The following is a 27,620-nucleotide window of genomic DNA, read 5'->3' on the forward strand; positions in this document are numbered from 1 at the left end:
CTCCATAACCCCTCGGGTTATATTTGTAATTTGTTCTTGTAATGTTCCTTCATTTACCATCCTTGTGTCATTGACATTGTTTAGTGGAGAAGTAGAGAGTAGACCATCACCTTAAATGTCTTATAGTATTTGGTTTCTTCTTATATTTTGAGTTCATATCCCATTGGATTTGCCTATCAACAGTTTGAGGTCAACGGAATAAGTAATATGCATGTATAGAGGTTGATTTAATCAAATCAACAAATCTGTGGCCTTGTGCCAATGCAGGATGCTATTTTTGTTATTTTGTTGTTGTTTTTATTAGGGCAGTAGATGGCAGAATTGGGACAGTGCCAAACAAAATGCTTTGTGGTATTTAGTTATGTTCTTTTACATTGTGACTTCGAATGTTGCTGAGGTTGACTTTGTTTCATCCATCCAGGGATCAGTTAAAGAAAGCAGTACCTGTCATTCAGTGGGGTCAATTGAGTTGATTGATTCAACCTTAAACAGCTATGGCATTACGCTTAATTCAGAAATCCTTGTCAATAAAATACAGTACCACTCAAGATACAGTTTGATGTAAGTAACTCTGTCCTGCTCCTCAAGAACAACTATGCTTTTGTGGAAAATTTAAAAAAAACAAAATTATATTTTTTTTATTATTTTCATAAATGTTTATAAATTATTATTTACAATAGACATTATTTTTACAAGTGTCTAGAAAAAAAGTATGTTAATGTTATTAACAACACCAATAGCTATATTAATTATAGCAATTGATACAGTAAATTCCTCAAGCCTATCCTGTTTGTTTAATGTTCAAACAGCTGCGACATAGTAATAGTAGTAGCAACAGCAGTAATATTAGTAGTGATATTTCTGGTATATCCTTCCAATGGTTTCAAGTTGAAAGTTTAATTTAGTCCACAATTAAGACTATACTTAGTGATTACAAATATTATGGTGGTAATAATCTAAATTGAGTAAGTTTCTTTGTCTCTATTTCATGGCTTGCAGCTTACTGTATCAAATTCTTGTATTGTTCAAGGATTTGTCTGTGTGGTTGTATTTTATTTCTTGCTGCCAACTATCATGTTTGGTAGCTCCTAACTTGGAACAAACTCTCATCATCATCATCACAATAGTTAAACACTTTACAACTACTTGTAATAGGGTACTTTGTGAGGTTATAACTAGTAGGAAACTGTCAGATTAAATTAGTGCAACAGGGAGGTCTTGGAAGTTACAGGTAATATGAAACTGTTAGATTATATTTGTAGGGTATTCGGTGAGGTTCCTTGTAGCAGGCGGTTGAGGGTACATGTAGTTCTATCCTCAGCGCCCGGTTGTAAATACTTTTAACCAGAGGCATTTCAGCTAAGCTGTCTTTTTGTATCTTTAGGAATACATTGACCGATGTATCTTTGCTATTTTAAAGCATGTGGGGAATGAAGTTACATGTAGTATTTGACTTTGAGGTTAATAGTTGTAGAAGACTGGAAAGTTTCAAGTAACTGGAGCTGTGATACCATGAACATAAGAGGTTGGGAGATTAATATCAGTCTGAACTTTAGTTTGTAGATGTTGTACATGTGCTACTTCTTATTTCTTTATTGCCCACAAGAGGCTAAACATAGGGGTGACAAACAAGGACAGACAAAGGGATTAAGTCAATTACATCGACCCCAGTACGTAACTGGTACTTAATTTATCAACCCTGAAAGGATGAAAAGCAAAGCCAACCTCGACGGAATTTGAACTCAGAACGTAACAGCAGACGAAATACCGTTAAGCATCTCACTCGGCGTGCTGTTTCTGCCAGCTCGCCGCCTTGTATACTTCTGATGAGTAATGGTAGTGTAGAAATCAAGAAATATTTCTAAATACTAATTAATAATTTTGTGATATAATGCTATTGTTTAGTTTCATGTTTGGTCGGACATTAGGAACTTTTATTGTAATGTTACCTTCTTTTTGTAGAGGTTGCAACCCACAAGAAATAAACCAAAGAAAGTGCCTTTTTAGGATAGCTACACTTGTGATTATTAGCATTTGAATGTGTCTCTCTCCTGCTGTCTTTAAAAAAGGCATATGCGATGATGTAGCATTTGATATCCTATATCTGGAAAAAGACAGGTTGATCATGACTGGAATTCCTTTGATCACTGCTCTTTCTAGACTGGCGATAGGCTAAACAACAGATAAATAAAAGATGATTTATTGTGCAACCTTTGCTAATTGCCATTCATTAAATGTAATTTTAAATGGAGTTATTTACTTTTTGTTAGTCAAAATTGGGGCAGCTGTAGTATATGGTATGTATAGTGAATGGTAACTGAAGTAGTCTAAATTAGGGTAGTTGCAGAGAATGGGTGACAGGGCATGTCTAAATTGAGGTAGTTGCAGAGAATGGAGGGGGGGTAGTCTGAATTAGGGCAGTTGTACTAAGTGGGAAACAGGGCTTGTCTAAATTGGGGCATTTGCAGAGAAGGGGAACAGGGCTTGTCTAAATTGGGGCATTTGCAGAGAATGAGGGATAGAGCTTATCAGAATTAGGGCAGTAGTACTGAATGGGGGACAGGGCTAATCTAAATTGGAGCAGTTGTAGTGAATGGGGAATAGGGGACAGGGCTTGTCTAAATTGGTGCTATTGTAGTGTATTGCAAATATGTATACTGAATGATGAACAAATGTAGTCTAAATTGGAGTAAGTGAAAATAAAATTTAGAAGAATGCTAGGCAGATGAGATTTTTAGGATGTTAGATCTAATTATATATGAAGTGGCAATGTTAAACACTCAAACTTTGGCCACCTCTCAAATCCAGGCTGACCCGTATGGCTTATGGAGTGTTCCCTTAGTCTAACAAATAAATATAAACAAGACAGACTTGACCTTTTTAACCTTCTAATACATTTTTATTTGCATAAAAGTATAATGACATGGCTATAGTTAAAGCAGGGCCTCACATATGTAGTACAAGTCAAGAAACTTCAATTTACAGAGATTATCCTTGCAAATTACTAAGCAAAACCTCATCTCTAAAATCTAAAAACAAAGCAATAAAATCCTGATTAAAATTTTTGGGGAAAATAGAAAATGCATTTAGTGATAGGAGTGGTGAAAGCAAGACTTGTTTCAATTGTACTAGCTCTCTTCAACAAAGCATTAGTTATGAAAGCGCGCATGCATACACACACACATACAAGCAAACAAAAGGAACTTGTATATGTTAGTATAAGCTGTGCTTTATGATGTTTAGATCTTCCAGGACTGAGACATAGAGTTAGATAACTGAATGATAATTGGTTAAATTTAAATTTGGATTCTACATGGTTAGTTGGTGTGTGTGAAATGCTGACAGAGTGTTTCAAGATGTGGTCTTGAAGAAGAAGGATAGGACAAAATATTTAGTTTGGCAACTGGGTGATGTGAAAACTAGGTGATAGGAGGTGATGTGTTTGGTATATTAATCACGTTTAGGTTCATGTAGTACAGAATTGGTAATTTTAAAGTAACAGAGCCCATTGTAGTACATCTGTCGAAGTTTGTCATGGGGATTTAGTTGAAAAAAAAAACAAAAAAAAAAAACAACACTGATAAATGAATCATCTTTATGCACTTTATAAACTGTATAAATAGTAGATTCAGTGATACCAAACTCACAGCCCATAACAAGAAATCTCCCACTGTTGTATATTTTCTTGATCATCTCTACCTTTTCCTGTTGGGAATACACCCATTTGCTTTATCTATTAGGATGACACCTTTGTATTTTTTCTGTTCACTAATCCTGTGTTGATGGGTACAAATATGTAAACCTCATATAGTACAACTATGTAAAAATAAGCAATAGACAGTGCATTGCATAGCTGAGCATTGTGAGTGGTTGTTGGAGTGCATTTTTGCAAAACAAGCAGACTCTTCAACTATTTGCCAGCCTGTGTTATTACAGACCAGTCTGTGGTAATCATAACATGGTTCACAATTAAGCATAGTGTTTTCCTGGATCAGTGATGAATGAATCAGTGATAAGCAAGCCTGTATGTATATGCTTGAAAAGTTTGGGAGGATATGCTATATGTAGTTGGAGAGTTTTGGTTAGTGAGAGCTTTCCTGTCAGGGGAATATAATTACTGTAGTAACAATAAAAGTATAAAGTCATATTTATATGCATTTAGTTTTACTGCAAAATTAAGTTCATTAAAGCCTTTTTCAGCAGTTTGGGATGATGTCTGAACTAATAGGTTTCAGCTATTATTACAAGCAGTTTGGGAGGGAGATGGGGGCATATCCTGATAAATAGTTAAATAACAATGAAACTGGTTGGCCCAGTCTTTATCCTTAGCTGCTAAAAAGCCATCATGGGCCTAATTTCAAAGTGAGACTGAATAGATATTGGGTATTAGTCTGTGTATTTATATATTTTATCAGATAGGCTCTTTCCTTGGATGATGTATGAAACCTATGACTGTTGTATATATATTTATATATATACTTACTTTTACTTTACTTTACTTTACTTTTACTTGATTCAGTCATTTGACTGCGGCCATGCTGGAGCACCGCCTTTAATCGAGCAACTCGACCCCGGGACTTATTCTTTTGTAAGCCCAGTACTTATTCTATCGGTCTCTTTTGCCGAACCGCTAAGTAACGGGGACATAAACACACCAGCATCGGTTGTCAAGCAATGCTAGGGGGACAAACACAGACACACAAACACACACACACATATATATATATATATGTATATATATATATATATATATATATATATATATATGCATATATACGACGGGCTTCTTTCAGTTTCCGTCTACCAAATCTACTCACAAGGCTTTGGTCGACCCGAGGCTATAGTAGAAGACACTTGCCCAAGATGCCACGCAGTGGGACTGAACCCGGAACCATGTGGCTGGTAAACAAGCTACTTACCACACAGAGGATGTGTATATGTATGTGGTGTTCAGACAAATTTAAAATAGTTATCACAGCGAGAAAAACAAAATACCTTATTGAGTATTTTTCATTAGCAAGCTGCTGAATGTTATCCAGTTGATATTCTCATCACCATCCATCTGTTAGAGAACACTTTAGAAACCAATTTCGGTAAGAGTTAATGCACATTGCTATAGCAACTCTACTACTTTTGAAGTTACTTCGCAGTTTCATATTTAGAATGTTGTATTTTGTTATCTATTTATTTATTTAGTTATTTATTTATTCTTGTTTGTGAACAACTTACATTGAACTCACATTCATCATTATTTCGGTTTAGATTTTTAATAGCTCTGCCACATGTCTGGCATCTCTGATATCATCTAATGTTATTTGGTATAATACCGTGATATTATTGAAGAGAATAGAATATGTTTCAAATGTGAGATTTTCTTCATTATATCTCATTGATTAGAAGTGCAGCAGTTGAGTGGTTAGGGTGCTGAAAGCACGTCTGTAGTTTCATGCTATAACATATTTAACTAACCAACCAACCATACCCCATTCAACTAATTGACTACATCTGTATGTTCTTCGTAGTGTAAGAAGCGTGTCATACAGTTTTGAAATATGGGCCATGAATTTGGAGGAAATTGCATGATCTGAAATTTGAATTTGATCTGGTTGACTTGCTGTGTTAATTCTATCAAAATGGCAGAATGCACACAAGTTGAAAAACTAGCTAAACAGTAAAACTTGTGCGTGCTTTGAGGAAAATGGACATTAAATGATGAAACAGTTGTGCTGATATAATCATATAATGCAAATTGATTAAAATATATTTTTTATGGTTTAGAGGAAGAAGAGCAGTACCCATGAATTATTTCTAAATTTTTTCAACACTGATGGGGAAATAGATGGAGGAAGAAACCACTCCTGGTTTACTACAATAGGAAATAGTGCATCAAGATATTAAATTATCCTCAGACTGGAGCCCCAGTTTGAATTCTTTAAACAGTGTAAACACAAAGTACCAAATCATCATCATCATCGTTTAGCATCCGCTTTCCATGCTAGCATGGGTTGGACGGTTCAACTGGGGTCTGCGAAGCCAGAAGGCTGCACCAGGCCCAGTCTGATCTGGCAATGTTTCTACAGCTGGATGCCCTTCCTAACGCCAACCACTCCATGAGTGTAGTGGGTGCTTTTTACGTGCCACCGGCACAGGGGCCACGCAAGGCTGGCAACAGCCACGAACGGATGGTGCTTTTTACGTGCCACCGGTACGAAATGGTGCTTTTTAAACAAGATGACTGATTAAATCTATCATCTAAGAATAACTATGCTTCACTTGATGGATTTCTTGTACAATTTCTGTGTATTCAGTTTCACTTGCAAGGCTTTGGTTGGCCTACAACTTTTACGATAGTATGAATCGAGTTGCACCCAGAACCATGTGACAACAAAACCAAACTAAGCAAAACATTTTGAACATTTTAAAAGTGGTCAGGTCATTGATATGTGCAAGCTGATTTTGTTGTGAATTGATGGCAGAGGTTATTCATGGGAAAATATGGTGAGGTTAAATTTGGAAAAAATTGAACTGTTAATGTTAGATGGTGCACAATTAAGACAATTTCATTTCAATTGTATTGAAAATAAATCATAGCTAGATAAAAATGGCCATTAAGAAAATAGCACATTGGTTATCATATGTATTATAGATGCAGGTATGGCTGTGTGGTTTAGAAGTTTGCCTCAGAACATTGTGGTTAGCATGAACACTATCTGTTGGTGTTACATATTATAGTCATGGGTCAACCAATACCTTGTGAGTGAAACTGGTAGACAGAAACTGAAGAAGCTTGTCATATGTTTGCATGTATATATATATATATAATATATATATATATGTGTGTGTGTGTTTGTGTGAGTTTGTATATTCCTTTGTAATCAACAGCCTTGCTGTCAACAAAAGCTGTGTGATCCTTGCTTGCAGTCAACCATCAAAACATGTCAAGGTTTCTTGACTTATTTTGACATGTTGCATGATCCTTGTAAACAAAAGGCTTATTCAAATGGTATTATTTCCAGTTCACCATGTAACTATATTGAAGCTGTCATTTGACAGACTAGGGGATTGTTACCTTGCTTGGAAACAGGTAAGGATTTGTGATAGAAAGGGCATCCAGTCATAGAAAATCTGCTTGAATGAATTTCATCAGACCCATGCAAGATGGAACAGAATCACAACAAGAACTCAAGTCCTATTTTGTGTGAGGAAAGTTAGGTACAATTGAGTGAGATATGTTAGGACATCAGTCCATGGATGAGTTCTTTGTTGGCTTTCAATTATCTTTTACCTTGCTTTTGCTTCCTACCATTAGCACAGTAAGTCAACCAGATCAAATTCAAATTTCAGATCATGCAATTTCCTCCAAATTCATGGCCCATATTTCAAAACTGTATGACACGCTTCTTACACTACGAAGAACATACAGTTGTAGTCAATTAGTTGAAAGGGGTATGGTTGAATGGGGTAATGATTATTACTTAATGGAAATAGCTGTAGTAAAAGTTTAGTAGCTACAAGGAGGGAGAAGAAAGAAGTTCAAAGATCCAATATTTCTATTGATAAAGGTTTTATCTCTCTGTATACGAAAGATAGTCAGCATGAAGTAGAAGAAAGAAATATCCTGCTACATGGTAGTGAGACATGGTCATTGAATGTGGATGAATGTGGAAGCTGGGAGAGAAATGAGTGGGGTGTAATCTGTTGGATATGTAACATTAACTTGCATGCAGGTAGAGAACAAGTAAGTTGAGAAAGTGACTGAACAACATTTAAAAATATCAGTTATTGTACAAAGAAGAAACAATTGCATGGGGCATGGATGTAGACCTGTGATAAGAATGGACAATTTGCTGTAAATGGTTCTAACATATTTGCTGAGAGTGGAAGGGATATCTATGTAATAATAATAATGAAATTATTGTATACAGTGCTCAGGTGCATCACAACTGCTCCTGTGGTATAGAAAAACTAAGGAAGACATAGCAATAAATGAAGTCTGATCTGAGAGGCTGGTTGCTCTTTGTGTAGAAACCATGCTACACTATCAAGAGAAATGCTTATTTACTATACTGCAGATCCAAGCAGCATGCAAAAATAAAGTATTAACTTGATGTTGTGATGATGTTGATGACATATGTAGTACATGCCTGTGTAATGCAAACAGTACACAAATTAAAGCAAAGATAATTTCATTGCAAATTGGTGGAGATAGTTGGATAGGTATGTGCATGTTGGTGGAGATAGTTGGATAGGTATGTGCATGTGTGTGGTTGGTTAAGTTTGCTGCCTGATCACATAGTTTGGGGTTTAGTTCCACTGCATAGCACATTGGGTGGGTGTCTTCTACTTTTGTCTTGGGCTGACCAAAGCCTTGTAATTAGATTTGGTAGATGAACATGAAAGAAGCTTGTTGTGTGTGTATGTAAGTGTGTGTGTGTCTCTTTGTTTCAACATCACATGTTAATTGTGTTTCTCCCGGTCATACTACCAGCGTCATTTATTTACAATATTCTGTGAAAACATGTTTGTCCATGGAGAAGTATTATTTTGCTTGGAAAAAGGCGAGGGTCAGTGACAGGAAGGGCATCTGGCCATAGAAAATTTATCTGAATAAACTCTAACAAGCATGGAAAAGTGGATGCTAAAACAACAAGGATAATTGTGTGTGTGTGTGTGTTTGTATGTATATATATGTGGTTATAATATGTATACATATATGTGTGTGTGTGTGTATAGGCACATAAAAAGCACCATTCGAGCATGATCGTTGCCAGCATCGCCTGACTGACTCCTGTGCCAGTGGCACATAAAAACACCATTTGAGCGTGGTCATTACCAGTGCCACCGGACTGGCTCCTGTGCAGGTGGTATGTAAAAAGCACCATTTGAGCATGGTCAATGCCAGTACCACCTGACTGGCCCTTTTGCTGGTGGCACGTAAAAGTACCCACTACACTCTCAGAGTGGTTGGCATTATGAAGGGCATCCAGCTGTAGAAACTTTTCCAAATAAGATTGGAGCCTGGTGCAGCCTTCTGGCTCGCCTGCCCTCAGTCAACCCATCCAACCCATGCCAGCATGCAAAGCAGACGTTAAACGACGATGACAATGATAATATATATGTATGTATGTATGTGTGTATGTAGATGTGTGTGTACACAGACATACATGCACTACTTTAAATAAATGCATGTGTATGTATCAATGTATGTATGGATGGATAGATATGAATGTATGTTTAGACACATAATCCAATGGATTTTGTCTCAATCAGCATAAAATTTGAACTCGTCTTTCATTTATTTTCAGTATGATGGAGGTAGTTTTTCAAATGATATTTCCTTTTCAATTCGTTGAGAGTGTTATTGTTTTTACGCTTTTTTAAGATATATTTTGTTACTTCTATATTTTTCTCTTTCCATCTAAAAACATTAATTTTCTGAGCCAGTAATATGCAGGATATATTTCACTTGTTTGCTCTTTGACTATTTTTAATACTTAAAATACACATTGCACTTTTAGAAAAATTAGGGTTTCAAATAGTTAATAACTTTCTTGTTTTTGATTCCTTTTGGACCTACTGATCACCAGTATGACGGTGATAATATTTACTTTTCTCTTCTTATATTTACAGCAAAACATGGAATGGAAAGAATTAATTTCTATGTTTGTTTTATTTTGGTTGGAGGTTGTGTGTGGAGGGTGAACTGCTGATGGATATTTTAGATATTTTTATGTGGCAAAACTAGAGCGAATTAAAATCCTAGTGTGCATATCAGATGGTCATAAGTTAACCTTACTACAATCATTGTTTCTTTGTTTTTTTTTATGTCTCTGTGAGTGGCACATAATTCTTTTAGCTGACTAAACAACTTTCACTCTTGCTTACCCAGTCATGTTGCTAGTAATAGTTAGTGGCCATCATCATCATCAGCATTTAATGTCCATTCTTTATGCTGACATGGGTTATCCAGCTGTTAAAACAAATGCCCCATTTAAACTAACCCCTGCTAGCATGGAAATGGATGTAAAACATCATCCCTGCTACCCTAAAAATGGCTTGACAGTTAACAACAATTAGGTAATAATATTATTGATGTCATGAGTGGGTACCCTGTGTGGTTCAGGGATTATTTATTCACCAAATGAGCCAGTTCAACTCAGTTTTCTTCACTGTTAGAACAGCTTTTACATTTGTTGTTTGAGCTTTAGCTGTGGTTAAAAGATAGTCAGAGAAGAGCTATCGGTACCCCTGACCTTTGTATGCCCTCACACAATCTTCTGAGATTGATGCATTTAATGCACAACTTGAACATCTTAGGCATCAGAGCAGTCAGTGTTGTTCTCCCTTTCTCTAAAGTTCCATGTCTATTGTAAGACATCAATATTTAGTTAATCCTTAGCTTATAATGATTTTATTCAGCATCAGTATTGTCGCCATTTAACATTCGTTTTTCCAGGTTTGTATGTATTCTCCAGCACAGCATCTCGTCACGTATTGTAATTCTTTATCATCTCCTTCATGACATTCAGCTTTCTGAGTTCAACCTGTGTTTCTTTCCACGTTTCTTTAAAAGTCTTCCTCTTTTACAAGTTCCACTCCATTAGATTGTCTTTTTTTTTATAGTTTTCATCATGTTTTTACATATGAATAAATTTAAAATATTGCTACAAGTTAATAATATCAAATGGAGGAAGTAGTGATAAAGGTATTTCCCAGAAGAGATAACATATCTTAACTGACTTATACTTAAAATATTCTGGACAGCAAATTGTATTCTGTATATTCAATATATTAAACTACATTTCACAACTAATGGAATGTACAGCATGGTCCTCAGACTTAGGTGAGGCATACCATTGTGCAAGATATCTGAGTATATGCAATAACAATAACAGCAACAAAGTATAAAACTCCATCCTCTACATTTTTCTATCCAATATTTTGCTGTTGTATTTAACAGTTCTGTCAATCACAGTTTTATTTAAAAATCAATGTATCAATGAAAGAAAATTGATTTTTCTCACTGTTATCTTTCTGCTGAATGAGTTTGATGTGTGTGTTGTCCCTACTTAGCAGTTGAGACGCTGTGGCTTTGAAACACAAAAGAATTGTTCACAGGTCCAAGACAAGATATGCAGATAGAAATAAGGTGTTCAGTATAAAATTTATTATATATCCGGTTTTCTTTTTGCAGTAATCCTCTCGTTATTGTGGACATGTTATTCTAATATTTAGCTATCAAAAGCCTACAATCTAAACTTTAACATTTGACTATTGCATGAAACAAGTTGATTCTTTCACTAGCTAAACTCCAAATAGTAGTTAAGCCATGCAGAAAGAAAGGATGCAGTGATGTACAGTTTACATAGAAGCATCAGCTGTTGGTTATATTTGAATGTTTGAGGATTTTGTCATATGTTTCAATTCCATTATCATTTATCACCTGTCAGTTCACTCATTCATAAACTTTATTCTTGTGTGAAAAGATCCAGTCTTGATTCCACAAGCCACCAAACTAATTGTTCTATTCCCTCTTTCTCTGGTTTTTTTTAATATTTTTGTTCTTTTTTTCTCCTGAAACTCTAATACCAGATATGAAATATATATTAGATGTGTTATGTTAAATAGATGTGAGAAATGATCCATGAATATAGAAGCTCTATAAGTGAATGGAAGAAGGGCATGTCCCTTTGAATATATGGTATTAACTTAAGAAAAAATTGCTGAGCTTCAGTTGCTTGAGAAAGTGGTTAGACATTGAAGATGTTGGTAGATGTGTGCAAAAGATGATTCCGTTCATTTAGTTAATGTCATCTGAATGGATGGTACATGTGTTGGGTGAAAAGGTGTTGAGAGTTAGTGGAAGAAAGAACTTATGTTAGATACGGACTAATGAAAATATAACTAAAATAGAACTGAGAATGTTGTGATTGTGTTTCTAGTCCATCATTCACTATGGTCCTGTACTTCCTGTCTTCAATCACTTCTGTATTGCTTCTTTCCACATATGAATTTAACTATTAACTCAAGTCTGCATGTTCTTAAGATTGGATAAAATCTTTGGTTTTTGCATCTCCAAGTGTCTAGATACAACAGAGAACATTGAGTCTCAAAGAAGCTATGATGCAATCAAGAAGATACATGTAGAGATCTTGCAAAGTCATCTTAGTTTTGCCAGCAGGATAAAGCTTACATCCAACCAATGATGACACACTATAAATGATACAACAATCTAGCTTCTTATAAACTAGTTTTTTATTTGGCAAACTTTCCATTTTGTTTTCATTCTGGTTTTCTTTCATTTCTTTATTTTCTCTTTCCTTTATTTTTTCTTTCTTTACTTTTTTGTTGCTTATGTACTGTCTGCCTGAATTTCTTCCCTTTCTTCCTTTTTTGCCTCTTGCAGACATGAATCTTTTGATTGCCACTCAAATTTCAGAACTGCCTGTTTTTATTATTAGTTTTTTTTTCCAGCTTTAGTTCTCAAACCATTGCATTTATTTCATAAATTTCTTTTCTTTTTTCTGTTTGTTTTATTCTCTATCATAGTTTACCTTGGTTAAATGATGTCCATATTAATATACATAATTATTTCCGTAAATTTCACCTTGAAAATGAATTGTCGTTGTATAGTCATAGAATTAGACAGAAGATGGTAACTGCTATATTAAGTTAGTATGTATAATTAGTCAGTTTATCATATTTTTTTTTATCCTTTTACTGATTGGAATCATTGGACTGTGGTTTTGCTAAGGCACCACCTGGAAGGGTTTTAGTTGATCATATTGATTCCACTACTTATTGTTTTATTGATCTGTAATAATTCTCTAAGTTATATATAAACGACAACCTTCTGCATAATGTCCATCTACCAAATTATTTTCACAAAGCTTTGGCCAACTAGAGGTTACTGATGAAGACACTTACCCATTGTGTTATGTATAGGATCAAACTTGAAACCACATAGTTCCAAAGCAAACTTCTTAACTGCATGGCTATACTTGCACCTTTTTAATAGTTATATTAGGTAGGAAAAAGGCAGTGAGCTGGCAGAACCGTTAGTATGCCGGGCGAAATGCGTAGCCGTATTTCACCTGCCGTTACGTTCTGAGTTCAAATTCCGTTGAGGTCGACTTTGCCTTTCATCCTTTTGGGGTCGATAAATTAAGTACCAGTTACACACTGGGGTCGATGTAATCGACTTAATTCATTTGTCTGTCCTTGTTTGTCCCCTTCTATGTTTAGCCCCTTGTGGGTAGTAAAGAAATAGGTATTTCATCTGCCGCTACGTTCTGAGTTCAAATTCCACCGAAGTCGACTTTGCCTTTCATCCTTTCAGGGTCGATAAATTAAGTAGCAGTTACGCACTGGGGTCGATATAATCGACTTAATTCATTTGTCTGTCCTTGTTTGTCCCCTCTATGTTTAGCCCCTTGTGGGTAATAAAGAAACATATCCTAGGTGGGAAAATGTGTGTGGTTAAGTTGATAGGTTTTTGGACATTCACTTTGTGTCACTGCATTGTGGTTGATTTTTACTCCTCAGTTGTTAAGACTCCTTTTTTGTAAATAGGTTCTATGTGGAAGTACAGCTCAAGTTTTGTAGGCAGGAAGGAGAATTTGTTTTTAATTGATGAGTATTTGATTATTTAATAATGTTGAATTTGATACACTGGTGTTCCTATCCAAAGAAAGGGATATTGCTTCACATTTAAACATTGAAAAGCATACTTCCTGGCATGTAGAAGCATTTAGCATAGACAGGAAATATGTCATAAAATATCTTGCACAAGTTCAGTTCGACAGTTACTCAATAATATTACAGATCTACTCCACCCCATCAACACACTAATTATTCCTAATTCTTGCTAAGTGTTGATTGAATCACAAGAAATGAATTAATAAAAGCTAAGTCAGAAAAACTTATGATCCTCCTTGACAGAGATTATAAATTCAAATTCTACTGTTATTAGATAAACTTAGAGTGATGACATTTGGTTCAGTACTAATCAAGTATCTTAAGGACCCAATTATTGGTACTAATTAAGAATTAGCTGCTAAGATTTAAATATAAATGATTAGACATGTCTAATCATTTATAAACAGTTATTCAAAGCTGAAAAGAAGATAACAGATTCAATGTCCCATCAGAAGACAAAATACTCTTTTTTGTCTCAAATTGCTGCTTGTAATGTCTATTATCTTTTTTTTTTTTAATTATAATTGAGTTTAAGAATAGGGCTAAAATAAACTCTAACCATTAACTTACTCCACATCATAAATGAATGCTCTTAGATTATTGTTTCTGTAATAGTGAAATAATTTTGTGTCTTCTCCATATTTCTATGACATTGTCATCCTTCGTCCTTGTTCATAGTATGGCATTCCAGAGTGGTTACGAAAAAAACAAGACAAATTCCAGTGAAAAGGTCTAGCTTTATTTTTCTGCAGCATCAGTTAAATGTATTTGTAATGAAAACAGGAAATGTACTGGATCTATTTCTCTTTTCGACCGAAATAGCAATAGAATTAGCTTTAACCTAGTGTGTGTGTGTGTGTGTGTGTGTGTGTGGTAGGGTATTTCTGTCTTTAAAAATTGCATTTTATTCATCCTCATCCCCCAGTTAAATTTTGGAGATATTTCTGCTCCGTTTTTAGACAAAGGCAGCAGACATGTCAAGTAAATTAAACTGCCTCAATCTAAGTTAATATCACTCCATACCCCATAATGGCACTCCACTAGAAATGTCAGCTCATGTGTTCAACTTTCTGCTTCCAAGTAATTTCAGTAACATTATTTGACATAATAGCGCTGGCCATATTAATTGCTAACAAGTCTCTTGTTGTTATTTCTTCATATTTAAAATGGTATAAACTTTCAGGCTGAATCACTCTGTGATTGTGATACAGCACTTGATAATGTACCTCAAATATCTAGTTCAAATATTTACTGTCACTCTGCACTTCATTGCTAATGATTAGTCAGGCACCATCACAAGTCTCGGCATCTATATAACTGTTACTCTTCCTCCCACATTTTTATATGCCAGCAATTTTGTAATACATTCTCCATGTTGAATAGAAGCAGTAACTTGTGTCTATTTATTCTTTGTTTACAATCATATTCAGGTTCCAAATATTTTTTGACATAGATGCTAAGAGTGCTAAAAAGTGCTTGGAGTTCTATAAAAATCTTGGAAAATATATATATGTAAAATTTGGCTGTCTGAGAAAACTACTGATTGTATTGGTTGAAAACACAAAAAGGCTTGTAGAATTTAGAGCCATTTTATTTTGCTCTAATTTCCTCATGCTGTGCATCCAAAATGCTCCCGCTTAGCTAGAATTGAATAATTTCATACTTTCTCATCCTATCATAGCTAGTATGTATATAAATATTGATTTTTTTTAACAGTGGCATCATCATCATCATCATCGTTTAACGTCTGTTTTCTGTGCTAGCACGGGTTGGACGGTTCAACCAGGGTCTGGGAAGCCAGAAGGCTGCACCAGGCTCCAGTCTGATCTGGCAGTGTTTCTACAGCTGGATGCCCTTCCTAATACCAACCACTCCGTGAGTGTAGTGAGTGCTTTTTACATGCCACCGGCACAGGTGTCAGGGGGGCTGGCAGCAGCCACGATCAGTTGGTGCTTTTTACATGCCACCGGCACAGAAGCCAGTCAAGGTGGCGCTGGCATCGGCCACGTTCAGATGGTGCTTTTTATGTGCCACTGGCACAGGTATCACAACTACAATTTCCATTTGATATTTATTTGTGGCATGAGGCCACAAATTTGAGAGGGCAAGGTAGAAAGAATTGAATTGTCTATACTTATTTTATTGATAATAGGCAGATGTAAAGTTAGCATTCAGATTCTGTCAAATTTAATACTTATTCATTCACCTTATTTTGAATTAATCATGTATTATCTTGTAGCTTCAAGATTTCAATGAGGTGATTGTTTATTTTTCGAATGACATTGAGTAGGTGTGAGAGATTGGATCTGGTCAGTTTGAACATAAAACAGGTGGAAAGGCATTTGTCTCCAGGCAAATTTGTCAGAACAAAGCTTGTCAATCAAATATGTATTTTTTTTAAAAGTACAAATTCTGAAAAATAAGGCTTAGGGAACTGGTTCATGTTATTGAGAAAATGGAATTAAAACTTTAATTATCATTGGGAAATGGTTTGATAAATATGCATACAAAGTTATGTCCCTATGGATTTACTCTTGCTGTGAAATTAAGCCTTCTTTGGTTAGAAAAATGGTTTTCTTAACAACATGGAATTCAAATTGAGTCACTTTGTTTTGCTGCACTTATGGCTGATTAAGTTTTGCTTATCTGAATGTTCCTGTTATTGTAACATGTACTCTGTGATAGCAACACCAACAAAGATAGATAGAAATATAGATTGCATGAGATTTATTTACACAGGCATTAATTTGGAAAATGCAAAGATTTGCAATCTTATTTTTCCTAAGTTGTTAAACATTTGTAGTGGCAGGCTACTTATTAGAATGTGACCAATAGTTACTATGAATGGCTATGTGGGTTATGAATTAAAAATAAATGTCCAGACAGTCTATATGAATTGCAAATTTATTATGAATAGATTTTTGATTCTGATTAAGTATATAATCTTAGTGTTTTATTAGCACTTCATTTCTAATCAAGTTCAAGGATTCTAATGTTTATAACAGTTTTGTTTGTTTGTTTGTTTTCCATTTTGGATTCTTTTGTTTATTTTACTGTTTTCAGTCATTTTTAGCATTATAGACCATGCTCCAGCATGGCCACATTTAGTACTTAATATCATGAGTTCTGTCAATTTATTTGCTAAGCTTCTATAACTATCCAAATAATTTCATGATAAATCATAAATAATTTGTGCTATGTTAAAGAAAATTAAATCTCTTTAAATCTTGTTTGAAATTTTTAAAAATAAATAAATAAAACAGGAATTTCTGAATTTTTCAGATTTTTAAAAATAATTTTTACCTTTCAGATAGATATTAAAATGTGTGTGAGTTTGTTATTACTCAGAATTACAGTGGGATCCAGACAAGCATTGACTTAATCTCTTCTTGACTATCTCACTCTTCAAATAGTTTTGCACCAACCTCTAAGGAAGGTGGCTATTGTTGAATTGTACAAATATTAGCATAAAGATGTCAGCTATAACTGTGGCCTGTGAATATATTGAAGTATAAATGTTGTGTCATCTTTATTGGGTCATTAGTTAGTCATATAGTATGGCAACATAGAATGGGACATGCAGACAGGAGATACTCTACATGGTTGCTTGACCTGCTTGAAATAATCAAGCCCTCCTCAAATTACACCGTTGCCTTAAGAAGACATATCAGAAATTTCATTGAGGTATACTGTTCATAAAGAAAGATAATGATCATGGCTTGACTGTCTTTGATCTATAAATTTGAGTAGGACTGATTTAAGAGTGCAGACTTTCCAGTCAGTCTGTCTGTCAGAGTGCATTCTTGAAGTTTTGGACATGTCTTCAAATTTCTGTGAAGTAAAATAACCAGGTAGTGAACTTGTGTAACAAACTTAGATCCCTATGAGTTTAGTATAATTTTTAGGTGCACACCTACACACACATACACGCATGCATGTGTGTGTATACATATTTTACTTGTTTCAGTCGTTTGACTGTGGCCATACTGGAGCACTGGATGCTACATCTTAGCACCTAGGACCAATGTGTTACCTATACATTTTGTGGCCATAATTTATACAAATTTTCTTCATAAAATTAAATTCTTACCTGGTATCAGGTAAGGATTTAATGGATTTAATGAATGTCTTTTTTATTTTTTGCTTTTTTTTTTTTAAGAAACAAAGAATAAAATTAAGGACAAATTTGAAGATTAGCACTAACTGATATTATGATAAACCAAGGAAGTCCACATTGGATGATATGACTTTAGATGTCTAGTGGAAAACACTTCATCTTTGATTGTAGGTCTGGTTAGTCAGAACTAACATGAGGCTAGTGTTAGAAGTCTTTCATCGTCAAGGGAATCCTAGAACATCACATTTAAAGTGAAGGTTTGTGGCATCGTATTAGAGCTTTAATATATTTTTTTATATAAATCTTAATGATGAAGCAAAGATGTGCCAGTTGTTCTACTGGATGGATCAACGGTGAGAAATTGTAGTCTCTCTTTGTTTCGTTGGAAAGTTTATTTGGTATTGCTGGTAGAACTATAAATATGAGTTGCTGTCAGCTAAATTTGCTGATATCAGCTCTGATACATATTATCACTATGTACTTTTATATCATTCTTTTAGCATTTGATTCTGTAGAACTCCTGGCTTTCTCTCTTATTCGGACCATTTCCATTCACAATCTTCAAAGACTTCTTATTTTCACTACCCCTTCATTCTCCATGCCTGTATGCTCGATTCAGCTATTTTCTCTTTCTAACTTAATATTTACTTATTCACAGATCCAGCATTTTTACATGTAGAGTTGTTGGTATTAACATGTCGGCTGATATTTTCCCTTATGATGGAGATCTGATCTGCAGAAAATTCCAATCGTGTTAGTCATTATTGTTGTTAGGAGCACCCCATAAGTCAACATCAGAATATGCTATACATCCATCTTCACTGAAACCACGACGGCAGGCAGTTTTTGGGCCATATGTGTTGCAGTGGGATTGTCAGGGCATGTTGCATCTGTTTTTCATGTTTGGTTTGTTCTTACATAGCTGTTCCATTTATATCTATGTACATGAGGGGGTGCTGAAAAGTTCCTGGCTTTGAGAGTATTGTGAAAAGCCTGGTTAGAGGCCCAACCTCTTGAGTCCTTTTACTGAAGGACCACTGCAATAAGTGTGTGAATCCAAGAGGGAAATATGTTGAATAAAATCATAATTGATCCTCCAGTATTTTCTTTTATCCAAAGCCAGGAACTTTTCAGCCCCTGTCCCTGCCCCCACCCCAAATTTCAGACCTTGTGTCATTAGTAGGAAGGGTTGTTGTTGTTGTTATTATTATTATTATTATTATTATTATTATTATTATTATTAATATTATTATATTCTGAGTTCAGATCCCACGAAGATCAACTTTGCCTTTCATCCTTTTGTGGTCAACAAAATAAAGTACCTGTCAAATACTGGTATCAGTGGTACTAACTAATGCCTTCCCTTAAAATTGCTGACCTTATACTTAAATCAGAAACTATTATTATTATTATTATTATCATCAGAAATCATCACCATCATCTACATTAGTATTTTTATTATAATTTTTTTCCCTTTTTTGATTCAAGAATCTTTAAACTACATCTTACTGTCTGTAGGAGTAAATTCTGTGTCTTAAAACTTTTTATATTTTATTTAGCATTTAATCAAAATCTTATTGTCTTGCTTCTGTTAATAAAGTAGACTTTTAGCAATATTTCGTTCTAATTTAATTATCTAAAGATCCTAACACCATTATCTTTACTGACTACCTGCTTCATATCCCAATTATCTCCCATCTAGTCTTCATCTTCCATGATCTCAATTTTAGTGTCCCCATGTATTGCAATGCTAAATATTCCTCATTGATTTCACGATAACAATAATGACATCTTATAGACATTGGATGGTAACATCTTAATAGATTTTTATATCCTTAAACTGTGTGGTTGACGTTTGTACTGTTTTTCTGTTCATTCTCATTAACACTTTCCACACAAGGGAGACCCTACTACTGTATTTTTCAAGCTAATTCATTGTGCTTTCTCAGTTGTGTTGCTTTTCAACCTTCTTTTTGTTTTTCCTTTTGCACATTTTAAACTGAAGAGATTCGGTAGGTTTGTCTATTCAAGTTAGTTGTAGTTTTGTTTTATGTTTTTTTCTCAGGGCCTGTTCATATAATGTACGGCCAATGCCAGCTCTTCAGCTGAGTGCCTCAGGTCTGATTTCTTATCCTTGACCTTGATTAATTGAGATCCATTCATTTCTCTAGCTCCTTAAAAAAATAAGTCCTATATTTTCTTTTCTTGTCTGGTATTAATTCTCTTGCTACTATAATTCTTTCATCTTCCCCTAATCCCTTCCAACAATAATTTTATACTCTTTCTTACATGCTTATGCTGCACTATTTTTATCACTTTATACATATTCTTAGCAGCTAATTAATTATTATTCTCTGTACTTTTATTCTTACTATATAGATCTTGATAATATACTAAAGGGTGTAATATTCCATATATGGGTGTCCCTTTTAAAGGGATTAGTGGTAACTTCTTATCTAAACTAATCTCTTCCTTATTCCATTTTAGGACTCCTCTGTTATATCATGAAAGATATAATTCATATGTTGGTGGTTAGAATATTATTTTTATCATTTGGTTTAGCTTTAATTACTAATTTTAACCTTCTCAAAGTATTTCCTTCTAAAACATATACATGAAAGTTACCTTTATCTACTCTGACTCTTATACTGTTGGCCTTTGTATCTCTATATTTTATGATTTCCTCCTCTTGTAATTGTATCCTATTATTTTCTAGTTGCTTTTCCTTTCATTATTATTAAACTCCACATTTTAACAAAAAAAAAAAAAAAATACAATTCCATCTCCATATTTGTACTAAAGTATCTATATGGTCTTCTTTGCAAAAAGTTTCTGTTTCAAATCATTCATAAGAACGATTGCCTTTAGTTATATACATGTTCCCTACCGTACTTAGTAGCAACGTTAAAAGTATTACACATATATAAAATTTCAGAGGTAAAACAAACAAGTTGAAAGATTCCTCCATTCATCTTAATACTTCCGCCCCCTTCACCAGAATAGCTTAATTTTGTTTTCCATTTATTCACACTCTTTCAATTAACTTTTTTCTTTTTATATCCTATGTTATCCCTGCCATCTCTCTAAGTATTCTATTATCTTTGGCATCCTTTCTGCTCTAGTGATATTATATATCTTGGCTGTCTGCATATTTATGTGTAGCATTAGCTATTATACCTGTCAGTAACTTCCACATTGTTGGGAGACATAGCAGTTTAAAATAGTCAGCTGTGTTGCATTTGTTTAGGTCCTTCAAACACAGAGTAGTTTTACCTTGTGCCATCATTCTTGCTGAGGTTGTCTATATATCTGTTAATTGTTAAGTTACTTTCTTATAACAGAAAGTTGGAATTTCTAACCAATCCATTTACACCCACCCCCAGTGCTAAAAACTTTTCAGTTGGGTATTTTATTGCAATATATCTATATGCATTCTTCTTTTTATATGGTCAGATTTGTTGATATTTCCTACAACTTGGCATAGTACCTATTATTATTATTATTATTATGTAGTATATTTTTTATATCGTGCTTTCACTTCACTACCGAGCACAGCTCTGTGTGCCTTGGGTATGTGCTGTGATTTGTTGTGATGCTCTGATGGTTATTGTATGGAAAGTGTTCTGCATAGGATGTGTGCAGTGCCTAGTAGTGCAACTTTCTGTATGTTATATGTGTTTGTAAGTCCTGGTGTTTTTGTTATGTATTTGTCTGAATATTTTTTTATCATGCCTAATGCACCTATTATGATAGGAATTGTTTCTGTTTTTAGATTCCACATTCTGGTTACCTCTATTTCCAGGTCTTTGTATTTTGAAAGTTTCTCCATTTCTTTTAGAGACACGTTGTCATCCGCTGGTATTGATACATCAATTAGAAAACATTTTTTTTTCTTCATGATCTCTGACAACTATATCTGGTCTGTTGGCCTTAATTTCTCTATCTGTGTGTATTGGCATATCCCAGAGTATGGTTGCTTTCTCGTTTTCTGTGACCTTTTCTTATTACTACTACTACTACTACTACTACTACTATTGAGTGAGAATCAGTGCATGCCATCAAAGTGATACTGGGGTACAATTATACAAAGCCCAATATACCGATGGTGACTACCCATCTGATAAGAGTACACCAAGCACATGCTTCACAACTACATGTAGGTGACATGGTAATCTTATATCAAGATAAACAGTGCATGAACTTGCAGGTGGGGGCCCAGTTAGAATTTTCTTCAGGTTGAGTAGCCCATCCCACTCAAAAGGTCTCTGAATAAAGTTTGTTTAAGGATGATGAACGAAACATCCATATTTCTAGAGATGAATAATTCAAACTCCAAAGAATTCTTCTCGACACATGACTATGATGCTCCCCTACTATTTCTGCTCGTGATCAGAGATGCACATATCGTCAGTCACTAAGGGACATGCTCAACTGGATACGGTCAAACAACTGACAAACAAATCTGTGGTATTGAGTAGAATATTTGCTGTAGCCCATTTTTTATGCCAAGACAAAACAATGTACATGATAACACTTCCAGTCAGTTAAGATCAGAAGTCATGAGAGCCACTGCCTAGTATTGCATTATTATTATTATTATTATCATTATTGCCAGCGGCGGCAGTGTTGTTCATAATTTATTATGACATTTGTATTGTTCCAGTTCCTGCTTATCTCATTATTTACTCTGTGGAACATAGTTCCTTATTTTCTAATCTTTTGTTTTAAGTTTTCTAACTTTGGTTGTTTTGGGTTCTGAGTTTCTGTTTAAGTTCCTCTCTATTGTGGCAGAGTGTCTCTTTTTTTCAAAGATCAAAGACCATGATGCATTTTCAATATTCCATTCTTATTTTCTTCCCTTGTAAAACATGAAAGTACCAACACAGTCTTTTATGTTGTTTTTTGTTTGCTTCTGTTAGTCCTGTGTTAATTTGGGGGTGGTTAGCCTGTTTGCCTGTATAATATTATAAACCTATTGTATCCTGCTTTCATTATCTGTGACTAAATCTTTCTGTTTATTTGTTTAATAGAATCTTATCCAAATTCACCTTTTATCAAGCTGTCTTCTATTCTTGTTGTGTCTTTGTTTCCTCAATTGTCCATCCATTTTTCTCACCATTTACTTCTTTTGGTAGATATTTTAAGGCTTTTCATGCAATTTAAGTTCATTTCCTTAATTTCTGTTATTAGTTATTGAATAGGCATCTTCTATTATAGTATGTGAGTAGAATTCAGGAGATGTAAAATGTAATTCAATTAACAGTTGGGGTGGATGTACCAAAAGCATTGTAGCAAGAGTAAGAATGAGGTGGAATAAAGCTCAGGGAGCTATTACTTTTCTGATAATAATGAAATTATTGTATACAGTGCTCAGGTGCACCACAACTTGTCAAAAGTGCGTATAAAGTATATGCAGTAATGTACAAATGTCTGGAAAGCGAACAATGTATGATAAAAAGGAGTTTCTCTTTACAGTTAAAGAGCAGACTGTATGATGCCTGTTGTTGCATTGTAGCAAGATATGGATTTTAAAATACAGAATATTGGTAATGGCTAGAAATAAATGATGGAAATATGTACTACTGGATGTATAATGTTTAGTGTACATGAATTGAAAGAGAAACTGGGGATAAGAGAAATTGCATATAACATGCAAGAAAGATTATGCTGTGATGTCTATAAAGAATGTCATTTTGTAATTAAGAAGTAATGTGTGTGTGTGTGTGTGTGTGTCTGTCTGTGTCCATGCTCATGCATATGTATTCATTTCCTTTTCTTGACATTGTGCGATATTTGTCAACTAATATCACCGTAATACAAGTGCAACCTTATGTGATTTGCTTTCATATTTGAAAGACCAGGGGGGAAATATTACGCTGCCTGGAAAAAAAATGGAAGTAGGTAAAAGAAAGGGCATCTGACCCTAGAAAATCTGTCATAGTGAATTTTGTCTGACCCATATAAGCATGGAAAAGTGAATGGTGGTGATGATGATATATATAAATAAAATGTATGTATATATCTTTTGCTAATGTATATTGAGAAAATACATAAACATCATCAAAAAAGTCAAAAGATTGATGATTTACAAATGAAGTTTAAGTCATTCCATATTCAATTAGACATTCTTTTATCTCTCTCACTGTCAAATATACAGTGAACCTACAATTGGCTTGCTTGGACCTATTCATCAATGATGCTTTCTGTCACAAAGTCTAATATATAAAAAAAATAACACAGGTATTTATGACTGACTTTAACTCTGTTGTCACTCGTAAAATAAAATGGTAACCATGGGTGCCAAAGAAAAATTTATTATTATTATTATTATTGTTGTTGTTGTTGTTATGGTCATTTCATCTTTTTACCTGTCTGGATCTGTAGGAAAGGTTTACATACTTGAGACTAATTTTCATTCTTTATTGATTATAAATAATAGAATTGATCCACTTCATAATTAATAAACATTTTTTAAATCTGTGCATAACTTCTAGATGTCTAAGTGATGAGTTAAATAAACCTTTAAGGTATCTGATTTGGTGTCTCACATAGCTATTGGTGTTGTTAGTAGAGGTGGGTGGTAGATGTTTTAAGAGACAGTTTAATGATATAATAAAATTCATTACAATACTAGGCCATCACCTTTGTGTGATAGGCTGGCAAAATGTTACCTAATTAGTCTCCTGTATATTGCCACTCATCTTTCTTGATTAGTTTGGGCACTAATTTCCATCTTATCAAAGAGCAGTTAGCATTTCACCAGGTTGTTTATTGGGCTAGTTTGTCATGCTCCCTAATCTCATGTTCATCCCAACCTGCCTTGTCTAGCATTGATAGTATTTTATGTCTTTAACATTTGACATCAATATTAAATAATTAAGTTTTTATCACTTATTTTCCTCTCATAAATCTACATCAGCAGTAATGGCAATCTTGAGCAATTAAGGTGTTTTGCAATAAAAATGGTATAAATTAGCTTCTTTTGAACAAGATGAACTATGTTACATAAATTGCCAGGAGGTTTTTGTTGCCTTTTCTGTGAGCATATTTGACTTGATACTTGTAAATTAACAAAACAGTCAGAAGTCAATAAAGAAGGTTGGATGCAATTGTTCAGCCTGCTAGCAAAAGCAGTGTAGTCTCTTTCAAACTAACTTTTACCATTATAAAAATTAAATAAATATATTGTGAAGCTCAATATGCCTGAAGGAAGAAGAATGGAAAGTTGGTTATATAACAACCAGAATGTTGGTTTTATGGTAAAAAATTCAACATAATCACTAGGATTTATAAGTACACTCCTAAACAAGATGAAAGCATTAAATTATCTATTGCTAGGTCTTTGGATTACAGCCAAATGTTCAGTCAGATCCCCTTTTTGATCAGGGATTAGCAGGAATATAGTTATAACATCAAGGAGCCATAAGTTAGTTCTACTGTACCTTATAGAATCACAATTAGCCAAATAGATAATGGGGAGAAAATCACTTGCTGAAAGTCAATGATTTGTGTTGTTACTATATTGTCTTCATACACAACTCTGTTAACTCTTCCTAGCTCATTCAGCTTAGCTGTTAATAGATGTTGTTGATAGGTACTCATCACTATGAAGATTATGTCTCTGTGCATAATTGTTGGCTTACAGTAGGACTGAGAGAAAACAACATGAAGTTGCTATATAGTATTCAACCTCAGACTATTCTGAAATTTTCTTGATCATTTTTACCTTTGGATCTGAGTTCTTGCTCTAATTATGAGATGCTACAAGTGGCTAGTGCATCCCTGTCCATCTTATGTTAAACTCATTAACAATGGATAGGAAAAGCAGAAGGTGTGAAGTACCTGATTCCAGAACCTCCAAGACTAGTTGGAAGTAAAAGTAGATGTTATTCTCAGACTAGCTGCAACAAAAAGGACTCTGCTAAAGTCACCCAAGGGCCAGGTGAAAATGTTAAACTGGATGACAGTTAAAACTAGTGAATTATAATAACTGATGATGCCTATGCTTGCTAGGAAGGGTATCTTTGTGAAACATACTGTTGGTTACTCTCTCCATGTATCTAAAAACACTTCTATCCTGACTTCTCTGATAACTGTTCTAGCATAGGCAGTATCTACACTGCTATTCCAAACATTTCTTTCACAAGGGAAGACATCTTTCTATCATTCAATAATTAGTATCTTTGGTTTTGAACAGTATTTCTTAACCCTTTCGTTACTATATTTCTGACCAAAATACACCCCTCATGAGTTTCAATTAAATTCTAAAATAATCATGAATCTAGGCTTGTTTCATTAAATAACTGTAACTTTTTTACTTATCAACATATTAATGTGATATTTGGAACATAATTAAAGAAAGGGTTCTTAATCAATTCTATTGCATAACTTTTGTCTCAAAGTGACTTTAATTACAGGTAAATCCAGGTAAATTGAGCAAAAGGTAAAAATATTAAAATTTTGTTTAAACATCTCCATAGAAAATGAATCATCAGCTAATATCCAAATGGGTACGCAACAAAATTTTGAAAAAGAAGAATTGTGCACATCACTATATCATCAGTTGAATTTAATGCACAACAGGTGTACCATAAAGGTGGAATAAAGTGAAATACTGGAATCCACCGCAAGTTTGACCGAACTAAAGAAATCGGTCAAAAAATAATATACGGCCCTGGTTATGGTATGGAAGTGATAAATTCCAGACCACATCGTTCCCTAGGCCATGCTGACTAACATTATTTTCCCTGTATAAAAACTAAATCCACGCAGTACCCAGTATTTGCTTCACAAATTTTCTGAAATTTGAACCCCCATTTTGTGTTTGTTTACATTTTGCGTAAGTTTGTTTCTGCATTGATCGCTTCAAACAATAACTTCCAGACCACATCATACCCTAAGCCATGCTGACTAACATTAGTTTCCCTGTATAAAAACTAAATCCACAACAGTACCCAGTATTTGCTTCACAAATTTTCCAATTCGGAATCAATGCTTGATAACATGAAACTCCAATCCATTTTCAAAGTTGAAGAAAAATCGATGCCGAAAAAAATGTGGAAAAAAATCTCCCAAAATTCAGGGAATTAAAATTACACGTCGATCGTTGTACAAAACTGTAGATGAACTGTTTACGAAGTATAATCACATGTTTTCACGAATGTACTAAAGAGATTTGCTCTGATATTCTCATTTAAATATGAATAGGTAGCTTTGGGCGGTTTGGTCACATTAACCAAAATTTTTTTCGGGCGGTTTGGTAATGAAAGGGTTAAAGCAGTTTTTGATAAGGTGCTTCAGTGTTGAATAGTAATGTGTATCTGATTATATTCCACTATAACAATAATTTCTTTTATATGACAGTCTCTGTCTTCACTGTCCATAGCATTTGACTTACAACCACAATGAGATTAATAGTTTCCTCTGTAAAATTATTTACCTTCCTTCTTACTAGACCTGTAGTAGTTGAAAGTTTTTTGTTCAGATTTTCATGATAGTATTACACCCTCATGTGACGAAATATCTCTAAATACTTTGTTGATAACTTCATGGTTTCTTATGATAGTAATTTGCATGGCTTCATACTACAGCAATACATGTAACTAACTATTCATTTTCTTCCCAAAATGGCTTGGGTACCTTCAAGTAAAAAGTTCAAAATTTTGGTAACAATTGACTGAAAAATTCACAAGAAGGTTATTGATACTGGTACCTGAAGTAACTCTGTAAGAATAGAATTCCTTGTATTCTCATCATGAAAGTAAATTTTATCATGTTTATCTGTTATAAGTTTAAGACCTGTGTC

General features: G+C 34.3%; 1 protein-coding gene across 2 annotated transcripts in view; it reads left to right on the plus strand.

Annotated features, from left to right (window-relative positions):
• Positions 1-27,620, plus strand: part of LOC115228799 (mitogen-activated protein kinase kinase kinase 2) — a 284,061-nt gene that overhangs the window by 83,632 nt on the left and 172,809 nt on the right. The window contains exon 1 of one of the 2 annotated variants that reach the window (XM_029799289.2): positions 422-561. The exons of the other annotated variant lie outside the window; for it this stretch is intronic. The gene's annotated coding sequence lies outside the window, so the exon portion shown is untranslated. Of the gene's footprint in view, positions 1-421; positions 562-27,620 lie in introns of those variants that run through there. 2 annotated transcript variants of the gene reach the window in all.

The sequence above is a fragment of the Octopus sinensis genome, linkage group LG2, assembly GCF_006345805.1.
Source record: "Octopus sinensis linkage group LG2, ASM634580v1, whole genome shotgun sequence".
Classification (NCBI taxonomy): domain Eukaryota; kingdom Metazoa; phylum Mollusca; class Cephalopoda; order Octopoda; family Octopodidae; genus Octopus; species Octopus sinensis.